This window comes from Lasioglossum baleicum, chromosome 7 (genome assembly GCF_051020765.1).
Source record: "Lasioglossum baleicum chromosome 7, iyLasBale1, whole genome shotgun sequence".
NCBI classification, from domain to species: Eukaryota; Metazoa; Arthropoda; class Insecta; order Hymenoptera; family Halictidae; genus Lasioglossum; species Lasioglossum baleicum.
The window spans coordinates 14,583,303-14,604,797 of NC_134935.1; the positions used below are offsets into that span (position 1 = coordinate 14,583,303).

Here is a 21,495-nt window from a genome sequence, read left to right on the forward strand (position 1 = left end):
AGAGGACATCGATAGCAGAACACTGATAATTTCAATGAAATTTTGAAAGTACTGTAGTGCCTCGCTACTTGTCCCATTCAATATTGAATGATGTTAACCACTTGCCTTATAATATCCGTGTCAGACTCGTGATGAAGATTCTGAGCAGAGTCTAATAAATATGTATGTTATTAATTTCCTTTAAACCGTGATGAAATTCATGAAGAACATGTAGGCATACAATAAATATAATTTTTCTTCTTTTTTAGGAAATTACGAACTACAAAGAAAGTTCTGATCACTGACACCGTAAAATAAATTGTAAGGAAAGGGGTTAAGAGACGCAGATGTGATTATGTTAATGAAGTATACTGATAGTAGAATACTAATAGTTTGAGCGAATTGTTGTAAATGTGTAGTGCCCCGCTAGTTGCCTCTGTTCGATTTCTCTTCACTGTAAGACATTGACCGACAGAATGATACCACTGAGGCTTTATTTAATGATCTAACAATAAGAACACGATATTGGAGGAACCATTAGGTCACCGATTAGCTCCCATCCACTTCAGAATCAATTTGAGGGCCCCGATAGCGGCACCGAAGTATCAAATCGAGATTGTTCACGGAATCGAACACGACCGACACTGTTCCCCGTGGCTGCCAACTTCAGAAATCATAAATCATTCGACAGGACGGCAGGTGGTTCGCGTTATCAGCGGAAATCCACAGATAAATTGCCCGGTCGATTCACCGGCCGCGAAAATCCCGGCTATTTCTGTCGCGCCGGGACGATCTTGGGCTCTCTTTTGTTTCGCTCTCCGTTACTGTCGCGTATGCAACATTTAGCCTCAGTGTCCCGGACCGCTGATAGTCGCGTCCCTGCGATGAATTAAACATGAATTAAACTTCGAACAAGGTCGCTCGCGGACTTTCATTATGCAAACAATATCTCTGCGAAAATGAAGGTACCCGGTGTCCACGAAACGGAAAGAACTCGAGACAATGCAGGCAAAAAATGAAATCACTCCATTTTGGAGATTTTACGCTCTTCAAAGCGTCGAATTTAAATGTAGTTTGTACGTCTTCTGCTTCACGGTTTTGCTCAACGTGTCTAATTTTAATAATTTTTCACGTGGGGCCTAAAATTTCTTCGCTATTTTTAACTGCTTTCTTAATATATTTTCGTGACTAATTTAGATTTCATTTATATTAATGTGGAATTGAATTCAGAAAGAATTTACAGTCGGTGATCAGTAGAAATGACAGTGTGAATGGTCGAAACTGTAATTATACCTTTAAACAATATTTAAATTCAGACGGGATTTAATAAATAGTAAAACATCTTGAAAATCATTCTGCTGAAATGGAGGAAAGCAATCTCGCAAATCGGCGAGGCTTTAACGTCGCACGAATCTCGAGTATTAAATATTCCCGCGCCATCTTGTTGCGCTCTCTTCCAATGAAATTATGCCCCCGGCCGTTAATTTCCGGCGACACGCGCGTCAGGCCGGTTCGATCACCGAAATTTCTCTCGTAAAAGGCCGACACGACGATGGAAATCGCAGCGAGTCTGTGTTGGGTACGTGATTTCCGGGACGAGCGTACACTTTTCGTCAGCGTTAACGATGATCTCAGTTGACGCTCCGAGCACGTGTACTATACCAATAATTCTCGCTTACGTAATATTATGTGTACAAATGAATTCTTCCCCTTTTTATCCAAATGCAAATTTTATGTAATAAAATGTTGTCTGGTGACTCCCAATCTCTCTGCCAATTCTTCTTGCGTGTGGGTCGGATTTTCGTTGAGCAATTCCTCTAACTCACCGTCATCGAATTTTCTCGGTGCAACAGAACGATCGTTGTCCTCCAAATGAAAATTTTCGGCTTTAAATCTTTGGTACCACTTTTCGCATGTTCTGTAAGATACAGCGTTCTCTCCCTGTGCTTTACAAACCATTTCAGTAGCTTCAACAGCTGATTTCCTAAGCTGGAACGCAAAGAGTTTAGCAGTGACGCAAATGATGCTACGCGCACGCCAGAGTGCTTCAAATTGTTGTACAGGACTGGAAACTCTTAGAGCTCTCATCACGATTCTTCTTGAAACTAAAAGAACGCTCTTTCAGATGGCACCAAAATCGGGAAGTAATTCGAATTCAGTCAGAAGTTATTTGCACACCTAATAATAATGTGTATCTATGGAGGGTGCCCCAAAAATGTTGTACGTCCTTAAAAGGAGTGATTCCTGAGGTTTCTGAGGGAGAAAACGCGGACCAATCAGAGCGCGGTTACTGCGGGGGGATTACGGCTCGGCCAATGCTCTGATTGGTCCGTGTTTTTCGTTAATAACTCCTAAACGAAGCCACAGAGAGGATTTCCGTGAAAGAAAAAGTTATTTCAAATGTCCTCAGGATTCCTCCCTTTCAATGGAGTATATGCATTATTATTTCCTCTGTATGCAACGTGATCAGAGTTGGTCAAAAATTTGATTGAAATAACAATTTCGAATAAAGTTGGTTTTTTCCAAGTGAGTTTCACTTTATTCGAAATTTTTATCTAAGTAAAATTTTTGCCAAACTCCGAACGTGATAGTAATTTGTCTGTACCTTTCCTATCGACGTAGTTCGTGTCGCACGCGACGAAAAAAAAATTGGACCTAAACCAGACCTAACCGGTCGCAAACTGCCGCGAGGAAAAGCTCATTAAGGACCTCGACAGACGATAATCCGCCCTGTGCAATTTCCAGTCGACAATTCTCCATGGTCGGCCTTGCACGCCGATGCAACTGCACACGAAGCTTAACGGATCTTTGCTTTAATACTCTCGTAATCATTGCTTACGACTCGGATTCGATGTAGTCGCGCTCTGTGGTTTACTGCCGATTCGTTTTTCAAGGGTACAGAGGCTGCAAGCTGCAGTTGCAAGGGATAACTGCAGCGGAGAAGCTAATTGACGCACCACTGCAGTGGAAGAAACTTTCAGAAGCTGGGATAGAAACGCTTGGGGTCGATCGAGATTTTTCAACTTCAAGTAAAACTTGTTTTGTTGTTATCTTTTTGTTTATAAGAATGTTAGCACGAATGTACACTCGTGACATTTTTGTGGATAAAATGAGTCCAAACACGATACAATTAGGACCATATTTACTCGTTTAATCCACGATATTGTGGAATCTCTGTTATCCGAACTGACGATACATGTTTGTTCTCAATTCACAATCACACTTGAAGAAAGTACAACAAACAAAAAATCAATTTCTCGAGAATGGAGAAACCTACATACTTGAGCAACATTAATGTGCACAAAATAATAAATCAACAGAAAATGTTACGATACAGATGATACTTTGGTGATATCTGGAGATAGGCGTCAGGATGCTTGGATGATAGTGTATATGCACGCGGTGACAGTGGGCAGGGGCTTCGAGCATAGAGGGTGAACAAGCAAGAGAGAGAGAGAGAGAGGGGGGGGGCGCATATCTTTGACCCAGATAAGAGGAATTCGAAGGGGTTCTTATCCCGGGTCTATAGCCCCGGGGCAACGTGGCTCCTGGTGCCAGGCTTAATGGAGCTTGAATACGCGAAGATGAGGGTTGCCGGGTATCCGTTACCCCCGGGCCTCGTCCAGAAATTTCCGCGAATTTTTCGGTCATCTCCGTTACGTCTTCCGAGCCGCTGCCCCGAAAACATCCACTCGCAACGGACATCCTCAGGAGAACCGGTCGGTTCAGGGTTGATAAATTGACCATATATCCTCGATCGTTGCAAGGGTACAAGGGTGGAAGCGGGGAATTGTCAGACGATTGCGTACCGCAAGAACGTAGCTCAAGATACGTTTATCTTGCAAGATCGAGTTCGACTCGTGACGAAGGTTTCGAACATGGACTACTATATTTTCTTTTTCACATAGACCATTCTTAACAACAAAGTAAAACTTTTATTCACTTTCTTATGACACTCATGTTCATCACGTTTTTCTGATTAAAATGAGCCCAAATACGCCATAATTCGAAGCATATTTGCTCATTTAATCCACGATATAGTCGAACCTCTATTATCCAAACTAGTCAGTGGAATTTCAGTGTTTGGATAATAAAGCAGTTACCTAGCTGCAATATTCGATTGAATCTTCATTGATTTACACAGTGAGTCTTCAGAATGAACTGTTTAAAGATAACATTCTCCGAAGATTCAGAAGTCAGTTCGGATAATCGAGGTTCTACTCTGTCGTGGATTAAACGAGCATATATGGTCCGAATGATGTTTTGTCTGGGCTTGTTTTAATCAGAGAAATGTGACAAACCAGCTAGGATTGCCTGAAAATTGCCTTAATTGGGAAAATGTCATAGAAATGCTCCTAAATGCAATTTGCTCCTAGGAACAAAAATGATAATCAACCCGAGTTCAATATTTTTGAAAAGAGTTAACAAACCCTTGCCACTTAACTCATCAAGGCTGGACGAATCGATCACAGATCTCATCCCCTAAGTACAGAATCGCCTAAGGGCACTGCACCGTAAAAACCACCCCATTTCTCTTCCGATTTATAGCTGGGGTGCTCTAGGAGGAAAAACCGTACGGACTCGATCGAAATCGAGAGGGATGGGAAACAATTCGCGAATCTGCGATGTTTTCTGGTTTCCCTGGAAGGCAGTCGGCCCTGGAATTCATTTTTCAATCGAATCGCGCGGTCGAAGGTGTAGAGAAGCAGAGCGAGCGAGAGAGAGAGAGAGGGAGAGACTAGGACGTACAAGAGGGATGCGAAACGAGAAGGGGGTGGTGGCTCTCTCGACTCGTGGCGCCAGCCTTTTATGCCGTCGGACACCTGGAGGGGATGAAGGGGATGAAGAGGGGAGAGAGCGTACAGTCGGTAGTGACGTCACGGACCGGAGCACGATGACGTAAAACCCGGGAAACGTTACGTTACGCAAGCGTGGAGAGCAGTTCGACGGGGTTGGGTTCGTTCGGGGTGGGGTGCGGCCCGATCACCCACTGGCCTAGTTCCACAAACCCACCCCCGCCTCGGCACACACCCTCCTAAACCAGTCACGGGGTATTTTTTTACCCCTGGCACTCTCTTTCTCTCTCTCTCGCTCTCTCTCTCTATCCCAACGGGCTACATTGCGACAATGCGCGAGAACCCCGTGTCCGGTAAATGATCGGGGAATTAGGGGATGATCCCGATCGAATTCTACCCCTAACTACGGTGCTGAGTGCTGACTACTCGAATTTCTTTTTTCGTACAGAAAAGTCTTCAAGCTTCTTTCTGAAGCTAGCATTTCTAGCTGATTTTGAGCAGCTAGAAATCAATGATTGTTGTATTGTGAAGATTATTGCAACCAATCGAGAGTCTTCAACCCCCTTTGAATTATTTATATATTCTACCACCACCTGAATAATGCATCGTCGTTTTCGAGAAACGGAGGGAAATGATACAGATTCTTTTAGTAATTCGTAATTTATAGACTGAAATCAATTTGGGAGATTGGGGCTCTTCGAGTTCTATATTTTAACGATACTCGCCTTCGAAGACATGCTTAATTATTCATGGACGAGTTTAAAGAGACTGGAATTAAACGAAATTAGATCTCTCAGTAAATAGAAGCTGGAACGAAAGTGCATTAAAGTAACCCTGACATTTTTGATAATTTGCCATTGATCTTTATTAGAAATTACAGACAGCAGATTTGTATACAGTCATTCATAAAGAGATATCGTAACGATCAAAGCAATTTGAAAAAAATTGTATTCCGTTGACTAAAAATCATTTTACAATAATAATTCTTCATACAAATTAGATACGTTGCTTGTATTTTATACATTTGCAGCAGCCACAAATACACGAAGACCCATAAATGTCTAATACACAATCAACAAAATTAAATCAAATTAAAAAATATATTTATAATTTGTATTTTGTATTTATGTACTCTACAGTTAACACAATCCATACGTACATAAAATCCTAGAATCCACACACAAATCTCCACCGAAAAAAGAACCCGGCACAATCCCGGAAACCCAATCAATTCAGAAACCGATTGAAACCCCTAATACGCTTCATCTCTTCCCGGCTCGGCGCGGTCTAAAAATAATGTTATTTATAGCTATCAGTCGACGATGTACCCGTTCGAATCGATTAAAAGAATCGTTCGTAGGACACCCTTCTGTGTCTCCCACCGCCTTTCCTCCGTGTCCGTCGTATTTCATCCCCTCGCGTCCAGAATACTAATGACCGTCGTCGACTAGCGTAATCCCAGGCCGGGGAACGGGAATTATCCCGCAAGAATGATTATTTTCGTTACTGTACCGTTGACACACGTCATGCGGGGGCGGATTATAACGGGGTTCTCTCTGCTTCCTCACGGTGAAGACAGAGTGAGACGAGACCAGAGAAAAGAGAGAGAGAGAGAGAGAAAGAGAAAGAGTAACTGTCGCGACGCAGCCAACAGAGAAAAGGGGGTGGGACAAAGTGTGTCAGGCTAAATTAATGACAGCATCCGGTATTCCGCGAATGATAAAGCCGCTCGTAGACGGGGATGCAACCCCTTGGAACCCTGAGGACGACGGATGCGGTTGTCCACATGGAGAAGGGTTGTTCCTCCAGAAAATCCAACTCGTATTTTCTGGCACGATTTATCCTGGGTCCAAAGAACTATTGAATATTCCCATAAGATCTGTTTCAATATGGACCACAGAATATTTTTTAGAAATTGTTTCTACATTGTAAATACTCGTGGCACTTTTACGTTCAACCCTGGAGACAAGTGTGAGCAGACAGTCAGTTTTTCAAAAATAATTTTTATTTTCATTCCATCGTAACAGTCTATCTTTCATTTCCCGGTTTAAAAGATCCAAAAATTAGCGTGGAGATCCAGATACCCGCGGGATCACTTTCCGATAAACTGAAACGCGTCAGCCAATTCGCCGGTAGATTACAATATCCACAAACCGAATATCGAGCTTCCAAAAGTTGTTGAAACAAAAAACCCTCTCGCGAACTCCCTCGAAATTCATCGAGCCACGCGTCGTTTCGATCGAGTTACACGTTGCTCGCCATAAAAACAGGAATAAAAAAAAACCGGAGTGAGCAATAGCGAAAGAGAGAGAGAGAGAGAGAAATCTTTTCATTGGGCGCGACCGATTCCGGGGAAGAACGCGCTCTTATTCCTCTCGCGGAACGGCTGTAACAAATTGCGACTCGCTCGAGGAGAAGGTCGAACGTCGCGAATGTATCGGATGTTAATGAATAGATATTGCGCAACGCTGGTTTTAGCGATCCTCGGGGTTTTAATTTTAATTACGCGACGCTCGTTTCGTCGCTCACGTTTTTCTCCGGGTCTTGGCGATGCTTTTTCCCCGTTGCGCAACGTCCAGCCTTTGACTTCGTGGCTTCTCTTTTTTCTTTGTTCACCTCTTCTCTCTCTTCCAGGTCTTCTCTCTCTCTCTTTGTCTCTCTCTCACTCATTTTTTCGTCTCTCGAATTCGTTTCGGCGCGCACACACCGCTGCCGAGGAAAATATGGAGTTCACGGTTTGTCGATGCTTCTCCGCTGTTAACGAGCTCGTTGATTGGACTTCCACGGATTAATATATCGACTCTCGCCTGGACAAAAGGCGGGAATCGGGGGACAAACGCGCTGTTTGCTCGGTAACGATACGAAAACAACGGGGCTTCGTTCTACCGACGATTTCGGTGAATTCTCGCCCGTCGGCCATCCCTCCCTGTTTTGTTTTTGCATTGTTCTTCTTTGGACAAACGTTCGTGGACAGTTTCGATTAAAGGGATTAAAACGGGCATGAAATATTGACGCACCCTGTTGCCAAGGCTGCGCGAAGATTCCGATGGATGGGACCCATTATTTCTGCTCGAATCGCACTGTTGCCGTCATCACTTGACTGCAACATTCATTACAGACGTGAATAAAAAAATTGAAAATTTAGTTACTGTTTAATTTATATTTCGGACAAATGGATGAAATCTATTTTTCCCTAATTATATAAACAATTGATATTGTTTTACCAGACGATAGTCCTCATTAAGAAGAACATATTTTGTTTCGAAACTTTCTTCGTATCCATTATAGTTTGGGAGTTATAACGCAAAATGGTACAGTGAATTTGGGCAGCCGAATAAAATCGCATAATACATACCTGAAAATGCATTACGTATCCCAGTTTCGTAATAATTTTTTGAATTTCCCGGTATGTAATCATTCTGGAACATATTGGAATTTGGATGACGTGCTCGCTTTTAAACATTTTCCTCCGAAAATAGAACAGTTGGAGCTTCGATAACATTTTACCAATCTGGACACTTTAATATCGATAAAAATGTCAGACACAGTTCTCGGAAAAATACTTGACTGATTAAAGAACACTTCGGAGAGAAACGCTGGTATTTTATTTTATCGGTTTCCGTGCTTGCCGTGGGGGTGAAAACATCCCCCAATATTCGAAGCTGGAAAACAGTATGTTTTCTTTAAAATCATGAATATTTGACCAGAAATAAATGTGGTAAACAAATTTCTAACAAATTTACGAAAACTTGAAGAAAGCGAGTCGATAAAAACATTGTTAAGAATTCAAATAAATCCAATCGTGTCATGTTTTTTTTAAAAGTGAACACACACGTTTAATGTTCGCCAAGTGTTTTGTTCAACTTTCGCTTTTGGCTCGGAATTTTTCGAACAACAACGGGGCAACAGCGAACTATAACAAACGCTCGCGATTCGGTTAACTGCGTTACAGCTGTTTCGACGGCGTTAATAGTCAACGTTCCGCACAAAGGACGCCTGTGATCAGGTAGCGCTACGGCGCGGCGTGCTCGTCTTTCGTTCAACATTTAGATTCAATTACAGGATCGCTCGACCGTAATTAGAGTACATCGTGCTTTTCTGCTCGCCGGCACCCCCGTTTATCTTCCTACTTCCGCGAATCGACGCCGCGCGTCCCGTCGCCTTTACCTCGCTTCGAAACGATCTTCAATAAACGACCAGCTGTACATTTTCAGCAGGGAAATTTCTGTGGAATCGATTACTCGATATTTGTCCTCTTCGATGCCTCTCTGAAGAGATTTTTATGCTTTTATTCTTTGATCCGCTTACATGTCATAAGGAAAATTGAAAAATAAATTCTCTTTATTATTATAACCGCAGCAGGTGAATTTCGAAAACTAAGAAAACAGTATTTCAGTAATTTGTGCATATTTTTAGGTACATACGTGTTAATAATAATAACAACTGTTTTAGACAGGAATATAGAGTCCATTTAATTAACAGGTTAATTTTTCAGGTCCCAACCTTACACTCAATATATTAGAAAAAAGGTCACAAGAAAATAGTAGAACTACACGTTCTAAGAAACAGTACATATAAAGAATGAACATATCAATTTGTTTCTTGTAATTGATTAAAAACATTTTATTTGGCACAAAGATCCACAGCAATTAATATTTAAATAAACGATTTCATTGAATTAGTATTTTCGTCTAGCTCTCGAGCTGTCGAATCGACACAATGATAAATAAACCGCCATCCGTGGAATAAATTTAGATGATAAATTCACGTGTAGAAGAAAGAGATGAAAATTCGAGAGGCTCGCGGATAATAAATTGACGTGTAGAGCGCATTGGTTTTTGAAAGTGGGTTAACTTGACACAAGAGACGCGAGCGAGTTAATATTTGTTGGTGCAAAGTTATCTGAAATTTGAAATCGCGGTACGTTTAGTATAATCCACGGTTTCGGGCGAACTTATGGTCGAATCAGATTCAGTTAATTAAATTTCAATTTACGAAAGTTCATTCGGTCACGGCTCCGCGGAAACGAGAATGCTGTTTCCTCTTGGCAAGGATATGTATACGTAATAGTTGTATAAAAAATTTGTGATTTGAAAAACCGTGTTCGAAACTAGACTCTCCAATTTATAATAAAAATCTGACGAATTTATTGAGAAAAGAAAGAAATTCGTGGACAGGGATTTCATTGACAGAGAAGTAGAAAATCAATCAATCATGCTTTACGTATGGTATTAATAAAATTCCGTCGTAAAATGGATTTATGCGAGAGGGAATAAATTCTGCAATAACTTCCCATACGGTAGCTTTCTCAATATAAGTTTTATTAATACAGTCCCGAAAATATTCGGTGGAATGTTGAGTCCACAGTTTCGACGTGGTTCACAGTACATATGTAACAGGAGAAAATTCTTGTTATTATATATGTGGTGGATGCTCTGTTCGTAGCGAAATTTATAGAGGAGTATTTGGTAGAAAGTGAATAGAGATTTGCAGGAAATTAATTGCACTATTAAAACTTTCCTGATGACTCATTAAATCGGTAACTACTCTAGACTGTTTGGCATGGTTCTACAATTAATTCTAGCTGCTAAATCCTACATGCTGCGTCCAAGCTGTTTCATTTCAGAGTGAATTAAATTTAAAGTACAACGTAGAGTTGTGTAATTAGTTTTGTTGACTCTAGTGTGTTTATGGCTTTTGAAAATATTCGATAAAATGAAAGAGATTTAACATGAAGTTTAATAAAATGTGAGTGAATATTTTCTAACAAAAATATTAAAAAATTGACAATTCAGAAATTGTTCTAGAAATAATGCAATATAATTAAAATATCTAATTAAATTATGTTTGATTGTACTTCCCAAAAAATTTCCAGGAATAGAAAATTGCACTTCGTTACAGTATAAATTCGATGCAGATTGCATCATTGCAAATGCAGATTTAAGTAAATGCGTAATTTTCATGTTGACTGTTGTACTTCGATATTTGCCAATTCCACAGTCAATTAAATTTGCACTAAACCTCGATTTCTGTAAGAATAATTTTAAGAAACGTTCAAAGATGTTCTAGAAACGACGAGGTAGAATAAAATGTAACACGAAGTTCAATAAAACGTGATGCGAGTTTTGCTACTTTTTTAGGTACGACAATCGTTAGCACAGAAAATAAAAATGTACGGAAATCTACGTCCTTAAAAAGTTCCCTGTTAAAATGAAAGAAAAAGTGACGACAACAGTAAAATTTTTTGAAGTCGTCAACTAACAAGTTATGTTTAGTAACTTTTTTAGAACGAGACTAATTCGGACATCTCAATTTGAAACTTTGCGACTATATTAGTCAAGATTTAGCAACTTTGTTTTAATCAATTGTCAAACTTTTAATCGATCCTGCGCCGAACACACAAAATCCCAAGAATAGTTATCACAGAGGCGCAGCCATGACAATATCCGAGTGCATAAGTAGCACAATTATCACCTGCAATAATCATCGGCAGCGTCGCGCGTCCTGATGCCGGCTAATTGCAATTCCAAATCGGACTATTTAAGATTCACAAGACGAACGAAAAGCGGTGCAGGGACTGTACACGTTCGAGGATGTCGTGGCTCGACGCCGGGGAAAAAATTGACAGCAACGACCGCCGCTGGCAACGTTACAAATCCTAACAATGCAGTCGGAAGCAATCTAGTTTCTATATAATATTTATACTCTTTTTGTTCGTCTGTGCCTCGCCGGGATTTGTGCATCCACCGCGGAACTGTAGCGACGCACAGTGGGAAAAACGGCTGATTTAAGAGTGCAAAATCGAATAAGGGCGCCGCCATATTGGTTTGTAGTGACGGTCGCACGCTGCTTACTGAATTGGTTAGGATTAGGTCGAGGGAGGGGGGGGGGGCGATTATATCTATTCAATTTAGAATTCCAGTTTCATTTTACAATGACAGAAAGGAGAAAGTTGTGTGGAATTCATGCAAAAATTAACGTGAATACTGGCGAATATTATTAGTAATTATTACAACAAACTTAAGAAATTAATTTCTTAAAACTTCCTTGAAAAATATTTTTTGATCATTCCATAAAAAGTATTTCCTTCTTTTCTATATCTTTCTAAAGCTTCTGAACACGACTATTATAAATAGAATCAATATTAACGTTCCAAACAATAAATAACAGGTGAAAGGATGTTCTTTATTTCGATGCTATTTTGCATACTACTTTCAAGATTTTAACTTCTACAGACACGATTGGTTTTGTTAATTTTGCACTCCTGAATCGGCTGTTTTCCCCACTGTGCGACGCGTTGGATAGGTCCCGGGACCGGAAGCGGGATTTGCGGGGGTGTAGACGTGCGCGAAAAAATCGGCTCGTTAAATCTGCCGTCGCGGTACGGCCGAATTGATCTCAGCCGTCTCTCGTCTCGTCGCGTCGTCGTCGTCGACGTCAATGCGACGGGACCTTCCGGATTGCGGTTGGAACATGGCTTGCTCGCTTCTTCCTCCATGCTCTGGGAAAAGTGTGCATTTATTTTACATTTCTACACTGAATACTGTGTATCCTAAATCAGGCATGTAAAGTCGAACCTATAAAATGATCTAATTGAATCACCATAATTTCAAATTGAGTCACAACGTTTACATTAAAAAAACGTCTCAACATTCATAAACCCTAACTAAGTCTATCCTCAAAATTTTAAGCTGATACATCCACTAGTCTTATTTCAAAAAATTGCCAAAAATCGCTTTTTACTCATCAAACTAGAACAACGAACTTCTGAAAGGTACTCTGATTAAAAACTCATAACTTCATAGGGAACGATTACTTGTCCCCCAAAATATTCCTGAACACTCTCCAAACGCTAACAAAGATACCCTCAAAATTTAAAATCGACGCGCCTTCCAGTTCAATTAAAAAAAAATTCCTAAAACGCAATTTTGTACAATCAAGTACACTCCCGAAGACGCGGTTGCACCATAACGAGGCCCACCTCGAAATCAACGTGTTTGATTGCACCCGTGGCGTCTGATCCTCGGAGACCAGCCACTTGACGAAGTTAATCAGCAAACTAGAATCCCACCCGACTATAGCAACAGTGATTCCACTATAGCCTCCATGTATCCCGACGTCCGCGCGAGTACGTCAGGCTTTGCAATTCCGCGCGGGCCGAAACTCGAACGCCGGATGTCGGTTCGCCATTTATTAGCAATTTTCCAAGGGATTTCCCTCGCATCACGCGCCTTAATTACTCTCGGCTCCACGACACCGCGAGTTTCCTGTGTATTTACGAGCCCGACTTATTGTATATTCCGGTGACATCGCTATACTTTGTTCCCTCGCGTGAATTTCGCCATCCGAATGGCCGGATCGGGAATTACGTGGACACCATTATGCTTACGGCCATTTTATGGCTCGTGACGTAATAACTCGTCCTTTATTCTCGAGTAATTTATTCCTCCATCGATCCACGTGATGCGCGGTTTATGTATTTATACTTCTCGTGCAATTTGATTGCGTCTTCCATGCATTTATTTCGCTGGGAATGCTTAACACCAAATCTACCAGCATCAGTCAAAATGACCGGTTCCAGGCTTTTTATTTTACAATTAAGAATATAATAAAACTAAGAAACGATTGTATAGATATCTTTAGTAGTGAACGTATTACAATGGGAGCCGCACAAGTCTAAATAAAATCAATCTTGTCATTTTTATAAGGGAACGTGTACCAATTACATACTTTTAAGGCTCGATAGGTTTAGTGTTAAGAGACTCTGGTAAATCATGGTTGCTCTGAGAGGAGTATTCAGAGCATCCTGATACCTTTAAAATATTATTTAGATCCTGTATAAGTTCGCTATAATATTAAAAATACTATTATGAAAGTTAAAAGAAAAATAATTCAGTTTATGCGGTTTATGTATTTATACTTCTCGTGCAATTTGATTGCGTCTTCCATGCATTTATTTCGCTGGGAACGTTTAACACCAAATCTACCAGCATCAGTCAAAATGACCGGTTCCAGGCTTTTCATTTTATAATTAAGAATGTAATAAAACTAAGAAACGATTGTACAGATATCTTTAGTAGTGAACGTATTACAATGGGAGCCGCACAAGTCTAAATAAAATCAATCTTGTCATTTTTATAAGGGAACGTGTACCAATTACATACTTTTAAGGCTCGATAGATTTAGCGTTAAGAGACTCTGGAAAATCATGGTTGCTCTGAGAGGAGTATTCAGAGCATCCTGATACCTTTAAAATATTATTTAGATCCTGTATAAGTGCGCTATGATATTAAAAATACTATTATGAAAGTTAAAAGAAAAATAATTCAGTTTGTGACATTATTTTTGTGACACACCAATTCGGAAATGATAAATAACAATTTCAGTAATTTTACTCTGCATTGTAATTTGTCAGGCATGGTTAATACGCTTTTAATTCAGTCGCAGTTTGTTCAACAGATTGCTAACGTTGCAGTTATACAAGCGAAACACGAGACGCAAGAGATTCGTAATCCCAAATGCTGCCCGACTATACTACTATTCATATACAGCGTATGAACTGTACTTCACATGCTGGTGAAGCAGGTGCTGTGCCAACTTCATTTTATTGGGCTACATAAATCAATAGAACTGAAACGAGAAGTAGTCGGATTTTTCTGTTTCCAGCTTTTTGGGAGATTCATCAATTTATCAATAATAATAACAATTTCAAGCGTGAACCATTTATCTCGTGTAACACAATGTGATAATTTCTCATGGAATGATTAAATAAAAACTGTCAAGCTGCTGCTGAACTGCTGAAAGATGTTTTTATTAACAGATTTATGATATGCATTTCCCCTTTTTGCTACTTCATTATTTTTTAAGTTATTAAATTATGAAAACTGTAATATAAAATGCAAACCGTGTGTTATTTTGCACGGACGCATTTATTTACACATTTTCCTCAAAATTGCAACGCCACGCTTTAATAAAAAGTGTACGAATACTACGTTTCAGTAAAATAAAATTTATACGTCTAGAGAAATGTTGAATTTAAGTGTTTCATCTGCTCTGAGAATATTCCGCGACATTTTTATTAACGGAGAGATAGAGAAGATTTTTGTGTTTGAATTATGTAGTCGAAGATGCAGAAGTATGTCACAATGTTTATATTCCTATAAACGTCGTCCCATCTGCATCTCCGTGCTGCAAGATACGCCGACCTGTGTTTATTCCTTGCAGACTGCAGTTTCATGGTCGCTCGTCAACTCCAGATTATTGCAATAACTGCTGGACGAACATTCATAAAATTTCCGCTTGGTTAGAACATTTTGCTTTTAATAAACTGGGGGAACCCATAAAGCATCGACCGTATACTTATTTAATATCTTGATGAAGACAATGACCGTAAAAGATTCTATAAAAGTTCATGCAAAAGTTATATTTAAATCTGCAATAAACTGTTCCAGTGAGTTGAAACAAAATTAGGGGGAAGACTTTTAAGAAATATTACAGGAAAGTTCATTGTGTATTCATTGCTTTACCGAAACAGAACACCCCCGACCAACCACCACGTTTACTTGTGTCACGGGTGGGGCACGACCCTCACACGTACCCTATCGACTCGTCATTGTCGCTGGTTCTGCAAACATTCAATAACTATCATCTCCGGAGCCTCGTTTGCAATGATAAATTTCGGGAATCTGAGTACGCCGCTCGGGAACACGTTTGTCCAGGGGTGAGCCGTGTCGCCAATATTTCATCGCGACGGTCGAACGTGACCTGCGAGCTGCTACCAGAGGAAAAGAGCAATGGCGGTGCTAAAGAATCGTCGGCGGAACACGGTTCGAAATTACGTTGCTGATTGCAGAACCCTCGAAACAAGATTACGCGAACTTTAATTTAACTAAACATCCTATTCAATATTAAGGTGGAGTGGGGCAAGTCCGTGAATTGGTTATTTTTATTATAATATGAACGAAATTTCTCTAGCTTGTATTTATTAATGTAGTTTAAGTTAGTATGAACTATTTGACATCGATGTCACCCAAGAATAAAAGTGTTTTCCTCACTTAAATCAACCAATGCCAAACAGTCACGTGCGAGGTACACGTACAACTTTGAGGTTAACCTGAACGTGCAATAGTTTACAAGTTATTAATATATTCTGTGTTGTTATTTTAGGTAAGTACAACAAATATTGATGTAGGTTTACATTAAGTAAACCGTTTTTATTCTATTTTTTTAAATTTATTGAGGAAACACTAAGACGATCTTGCCCCGTAAATATTACTACACGGGGTAAGTCCGCACTGCATGGGTAACTGTAAAACTAAACAATATATTTAATGCAATAAAAAGTATTTTGTAGCAGGTTTGATAATTCTTTTCTTGTCTCGTAGCACTTGAAACAAGGTGCAAAAGCATTTTTAACTCTCAGAGACTTTCCCCACTTTCGGGGCAAGTGCGTCCTAGTTGACACTTTGTACAATATCCTATCAAAATGATAATTTTCAAGCAAAATTAGAATCCTACATAATGCTAATTCATCAGTAATAACTGTGGCAAGAGTTTGATACAAAGAACGTTAAGTTTTTACATAGCAGACTGAAAATACATCAGTTTAAAGTCCAACTTTGCAAAAACTAGGGGGCGAACTTACCCCACTCCACCTTACGTTTCAAACAAAATAGCGTACGTTCATTTAATTGCGACAGATTTGCAACACCATAATATACATGGGAATTATAATACAATTGAAGTGCAGTAAAGTCTTAATCCAAGAAAATATGGGAGCTTTAGGATCTAAAAAACTGACTATCAGAAGGGTTATTAAACAGCACGGAACCAAGGGTTTTTCTTAGCTCAAGACTTTAAAAATTGTGGAAAGCCGTGCAATTCTTTATACGTTTAATACTGCTTGAAATTGACAAGTTAGCGAATTAAAAATAAAGAATTGTGGAAACTCAAACTCTTGTGACAAATTGACAATGAATGAAAAAGACAGTGGTGAACGACACGATTACGGTGATCCACAGTTAAGCAATGGTGCTTCAAAGGCAAATTAATCCACGGTCAGGAATTAATTGTTGGCCAGCGGCCATCGAGTTCTCGACGACGTATTTACGCTTACCCTCACTGTCGACGGATAAATCGCATGTCGGAGCCACGGAGCATCGGCTCGACGCGAAGTATACTACCGAATTTCGCTGCCGGGACCCTTGACTTCCTGCCAAATGGTACCGAGATCGTTCCCGTCCCGGTTTGTGCTAACTTCGGCCCGAAATGTCCTCTGGATCGTGTCGGATACTGAATTAACCCTTCCGCTGCGGTGGGTCTCGACCGAAAGCAGTTTGCAGCGTTTGGAACCGTACTTGAACATCGATAGTTTGTAATTAAATGTTATGGAATAAACTCGGCATCGAGCAGAATCAAAATTGCCTGATTTAGATCAAATTCTTACACAATCTTTCTACTATTACAACTTTTATCTCTCCTCATTTTTATCATAAATATTTAAAGGTCCTTCCGAAATCGAATCATTCGAAACACAGAAAAATTGAGAACATTCCAAACTGATGTTTTTGGAAACCCTACAATGTTCTGATAAGTTCTACAATTTTTTCACTGGCCCCCTAAATGTTTCGTGAATACTTACATTTTTCTAGAGCGCCAAACTTTTTTGAAAATCTTACACCTTTTGGGTTCCACAAGGCCTTAAGTAATCATCAAACTCTGGACCAGAAAATTCGCGCGTAGCTGCAATCTCCTCGCAAGAATCGGATGAGAAACGTGGCGAGGCTCGCGGAACATCCCGTCGCCAGATGGGAAGAGGTTAATTCCACGAGTCCGTGGCTCGGTAATCATGGGTTTATTATCCTCGGAGTCGTCCGCGATCATCGTTCCCGTTTTCCCTCGTGATCGTAGGCCAGCCCGATACGGATCAGCTCTGGCATCGGTTCAAAAGCGGGGCCGGTTTACTGTCATCGCGCGGCATCATTTTTCGGATGGGGGGAGAGGCGCACAGCCACCAAGCGTGTTTTCTAGCCTTTAATCATGTCCCGTTTCCTTCCTATCCGGGGGATACCGGAGAGCTAGCACGGTTGATCTAATGCGACCGAGGATCCCGTTTATTGCCCGTGGAAACCGTTCCAGTTCAAAGGTGAAATGCTCCGACGAACGAGATAAGATTATCGTATCGGGGACGGCAAGTAATAAGCTAGCCAAACTTTCGGGAATTAAAGACTGTCGCCCGGGAATATGTCTGTCGCGTTCCTGGCTCTCGTTTCTTCGATTTCCGGGATCCTTTGGCCTCGTGGCTTCCTCAGGACTCGCTCCCTTTGTTCGACCGTCTGCTCCTGATCCTCCACTGTTTGCTTTAGAGCGATTTCTTCTCTCCCTGTTTGACACTGTTTGAACGTAAATATTGTCCGCTTTCGTGGTATCTAAACCTGAACGGTTTGATTTTAGACAATCTCCTTCGAAAATGTTCTATTTTAAGCTCTTCTTTATTTGTGGTTTATTTTGTTTTTAATGGTTCTTCTTCTTTGGAGGGTATCCGATGAAGGTATCGGATAAATAACTTGCAATAAAAAAATTGTAAAATGACGCAAATTTTTGATATCTTTCCGGGATCCTTTGACCTCGTGGCTTCCTCAGGACTCGCCCCCTTTGTTCGACCGTCTGCTTCTGATCCTCCACTGTTTGCTTTAGAGCGATTTCTTTTCTTCCTGTTTGACACTGTTTGAACGTAAGTATTGTCCGCTTTCGTGGCATCTAAACCTGAACGGTTTGATTTTAGACAATCTCTTTCGAAAATGTTCCATTTTAAACTCTTCTTTATTTGTGGTTTATTTCGTTTTTAATGGTTTTTCTTATTTGGAGGGTATCCGATAAAGGTGTCCGATGAATAACCTGCAATAAAAAAATGGTAAAACTCGACGCAGATTTTGGGTACCTAAAAAAATTGTAGAGTCTAGGAATTATTTCAACTATTTTGTTGAGGAACATGTTCTGGCTCATAAGGAGATTGTAAGCCCCACACAACTAAAATTAGCGAGAGGAATCCATTGCTGGGTGTCAAGGGATGGATAAAGGGCGTAACGCAAAAGTGATTACGGCCAAGCGAACATTATGACGCGTGCTGGTCGGTTCGCGGCGTCGATGGCCGATCCGCGGGAGAAGTTTGCGGGAACCTCGGTCAACATTCTGTTTACAAGAGAGCGAGAGAGAGAGAGAGAGAGAGAGAGAGAGCGTCAACTTTGCTTTACCCCAACCCCTTTCCGTAACTTCAATGTTTAGCTCGTGGAAACGCGTCCTGAGAAGTCGGCCATCTTGCGACCTCACGTGACCCGAAATTTGTGGACTATTCGAAGGCTGCGAGAGTCGAAGGACGCACTTCGAAAAGTAAAAACCATCTTTCGAAGTATATGTATATAAGCTTTCAGTCTTGGAAACAGGGTGGCCAAATATTGCCCTTGCTTTTGAATGCTTGAAGTCGCTCGGAAATCTGAGATAAAGTTGCAGTGATCTAGAGCTCTGAAATCACACAGTAAAACATTAAAATAAATTTTAGATCATCATATAAAGTTATCTGAGAGTCGTTTAAAATTTAAAAAATTTTGTTTCACTGCACCACTCTGTACAAAAGTTCCAAATATATTTTTGGACAGGGTAATAATTGACGGAGATAGCTTTTGGTCCGAGCTAAAAATTATAAAGGATTATTTGGAAAAAGAGAGATGAGAAAAATGTCCACCGCAAAAGATTTATCTGTACTCTGCACTTAGCTAAAATGCAACCTGCATATGCATTTTGCGGGTCATTCTGACCTGTATTCAGTATCCGTGTCACTGCAGGAGCATCGGGTGTCCCAGGGTTAATGGTGATTAATGGTTACCCCTATAAATTAATTTTCCATTCTTCCCCGACGAACATTTCGATCAGCATAAATCATGCTGCTTGCTACTTACATGCATTCTTCATGAACGATATTTCAACGGACAACGACCATAATGTTTCCAAGAGACTTCGCTTGAATTTTTACTTCCGAAATTTTATATAAACAATTTCATTGGAATAATACAAAAATGAAAACCGTAATCAATTTAGTGTTGAATAATTATGAAAAAAATTGACTAGTGACGGCAAACATGTGGACAGGGAAAGCTATTTGATCAGACGCAATATTTTCATGGATTCGAACAAAGGGAGGAATAAAAGACAACGCAGTCCCATTGTTCCACGGCCGTCTCTTTATCCTTTTTCTCCAGTTACACGCATTAACCTCCAATACACGAAAGCTCGAGCATCCATCCGCATTATTTTCACTAAAAGAGCCAGGCTCCATTGTCCGGCAAACAAACGATCAAATATTCAGCGATAATGTAGCTTTTTAATCGTTCGCTGCTTCGTTGCTCCGCCATTCAACGTCTTGGGATTAACGGGAACTCGATTTATTCGAATAAATTATTTCGACAGTAATCGACCCACTATTCCGCGAAATACAGCAACAGAAAGCAATATAACTGCTGCAAACCTTGTTATTCAAACGGGGAAGAAATTTCATCGAACTTGGATCGAATCACTATTGCAATTCTTTCACCTTCACAGGGTATTAAATACTAACAGTAAACTAACAGTTTAATTAAAACACAGTTAACCTAAAAAGTAACTTTTGTGATATACAGTGGGTGTAAAAAAGTATTCGTACACCTTTTGAAATAGAATAACTTTTTTACAATTGTAATTGTAAATGATATGCAAAAAAGATTTTCTAAAAATTATAATTTACAAGGTTACATGCAAAAATAAAAAAGGAATTTTCCTAAACTTTTCTATTTGGGTCCTTAAGGAAAATTGAAAATATGTTTTGCAGATCTATTTACACACATGCTGAAGATTTCATCGAAGTCGATTAACATACACGCGAGCTACAAACTGTTAAAAATGGTGAAAATACGATTTTTGATCAGTTTCTGTTTAAAATCCACAGAATCGTACATCTCTCGATGCGTGTCGTTTTCTCCTGCGTCAACCGATGTCGATGAAATTTTCAGTATGTGTATAACTAACCTAGATCTACAAAACATATATTTTAAATTTTCATTAAGGGCCCAAATAAAAAAGTTTAAAAAAATGGCTTTTTTACTTTTGCATTTAACCTTGTAAATTATAATTTTTGTACACTTATAAAGAAGGTATTCTGTTTTAAAGGGTGTACGAATACTTATTACACCCACTGTAGTATAAATTGAATTTAATTTCAGGTTTTTAGGATCTAGAAGATTTAAAGAATTTTTTTCTCCTAGCCCAGAATTCTGAAACCGCAGAATAATTAAATTATTCAAATACGGCTATAGACTAGCGTTCTCAAACCTGTGCACATGCGAAGTTCGCAGCTTTTATTAATTATTCGTTCTTCGGGAATCCTAACCTATCCGAACGCAGAACAAAACGCACGTGAGTTTAACTAGAGAGTTTCTCTCCATCCAACTCCAACATTTCCGAACTACTAGCAACGCCAACATACTTACATACGCCGACCGACAGAAACACAAACATCATCGCACTCGAGCATCGCACACACTCCGCAGAGGTAGAACACAACCAACTAGCACACGGTCGACACGCATTCGCAAACAATTAAACACTCAGGAACTAACCACTTCAAACACATCAAGACTTTATTTATTCACCGACTAGCTCGGTACCATTTAATTACAAGAAGCGGACAGCC

At 40.0% G+C, this 21,495-nt stretch overlaps 1 protein-coding gene and 1 long non-coding RNA gene across 8 annotated transcripts in view; both read left to right on the plus strand.

Moving 5' to 3' along the window:
• LOC143210638 (uncharacterized) overlaps positions 1-12,072 on the plus strand; it is a 61,157-nt gene extending 49,085 nt beyond the window's left edge. Inside the window, exon 2 of the long non-coding RNA XR_013009307.1 lies at positions 1-12,072. This exon is cut by the window's left edge and continues 43,059 nt beyond it. This is a non-coding gene — a long non-coding RNA (uncharacterized LOC143210638).
• Positions 1-21,495, plus strand: part of Kcc (solute carrier family 12 member kcc) — a 197,055-nt gene that overhangs the window by 108,579 nt on the left and 66,981 nt on the right. The window lies entirely within an intron of this gene.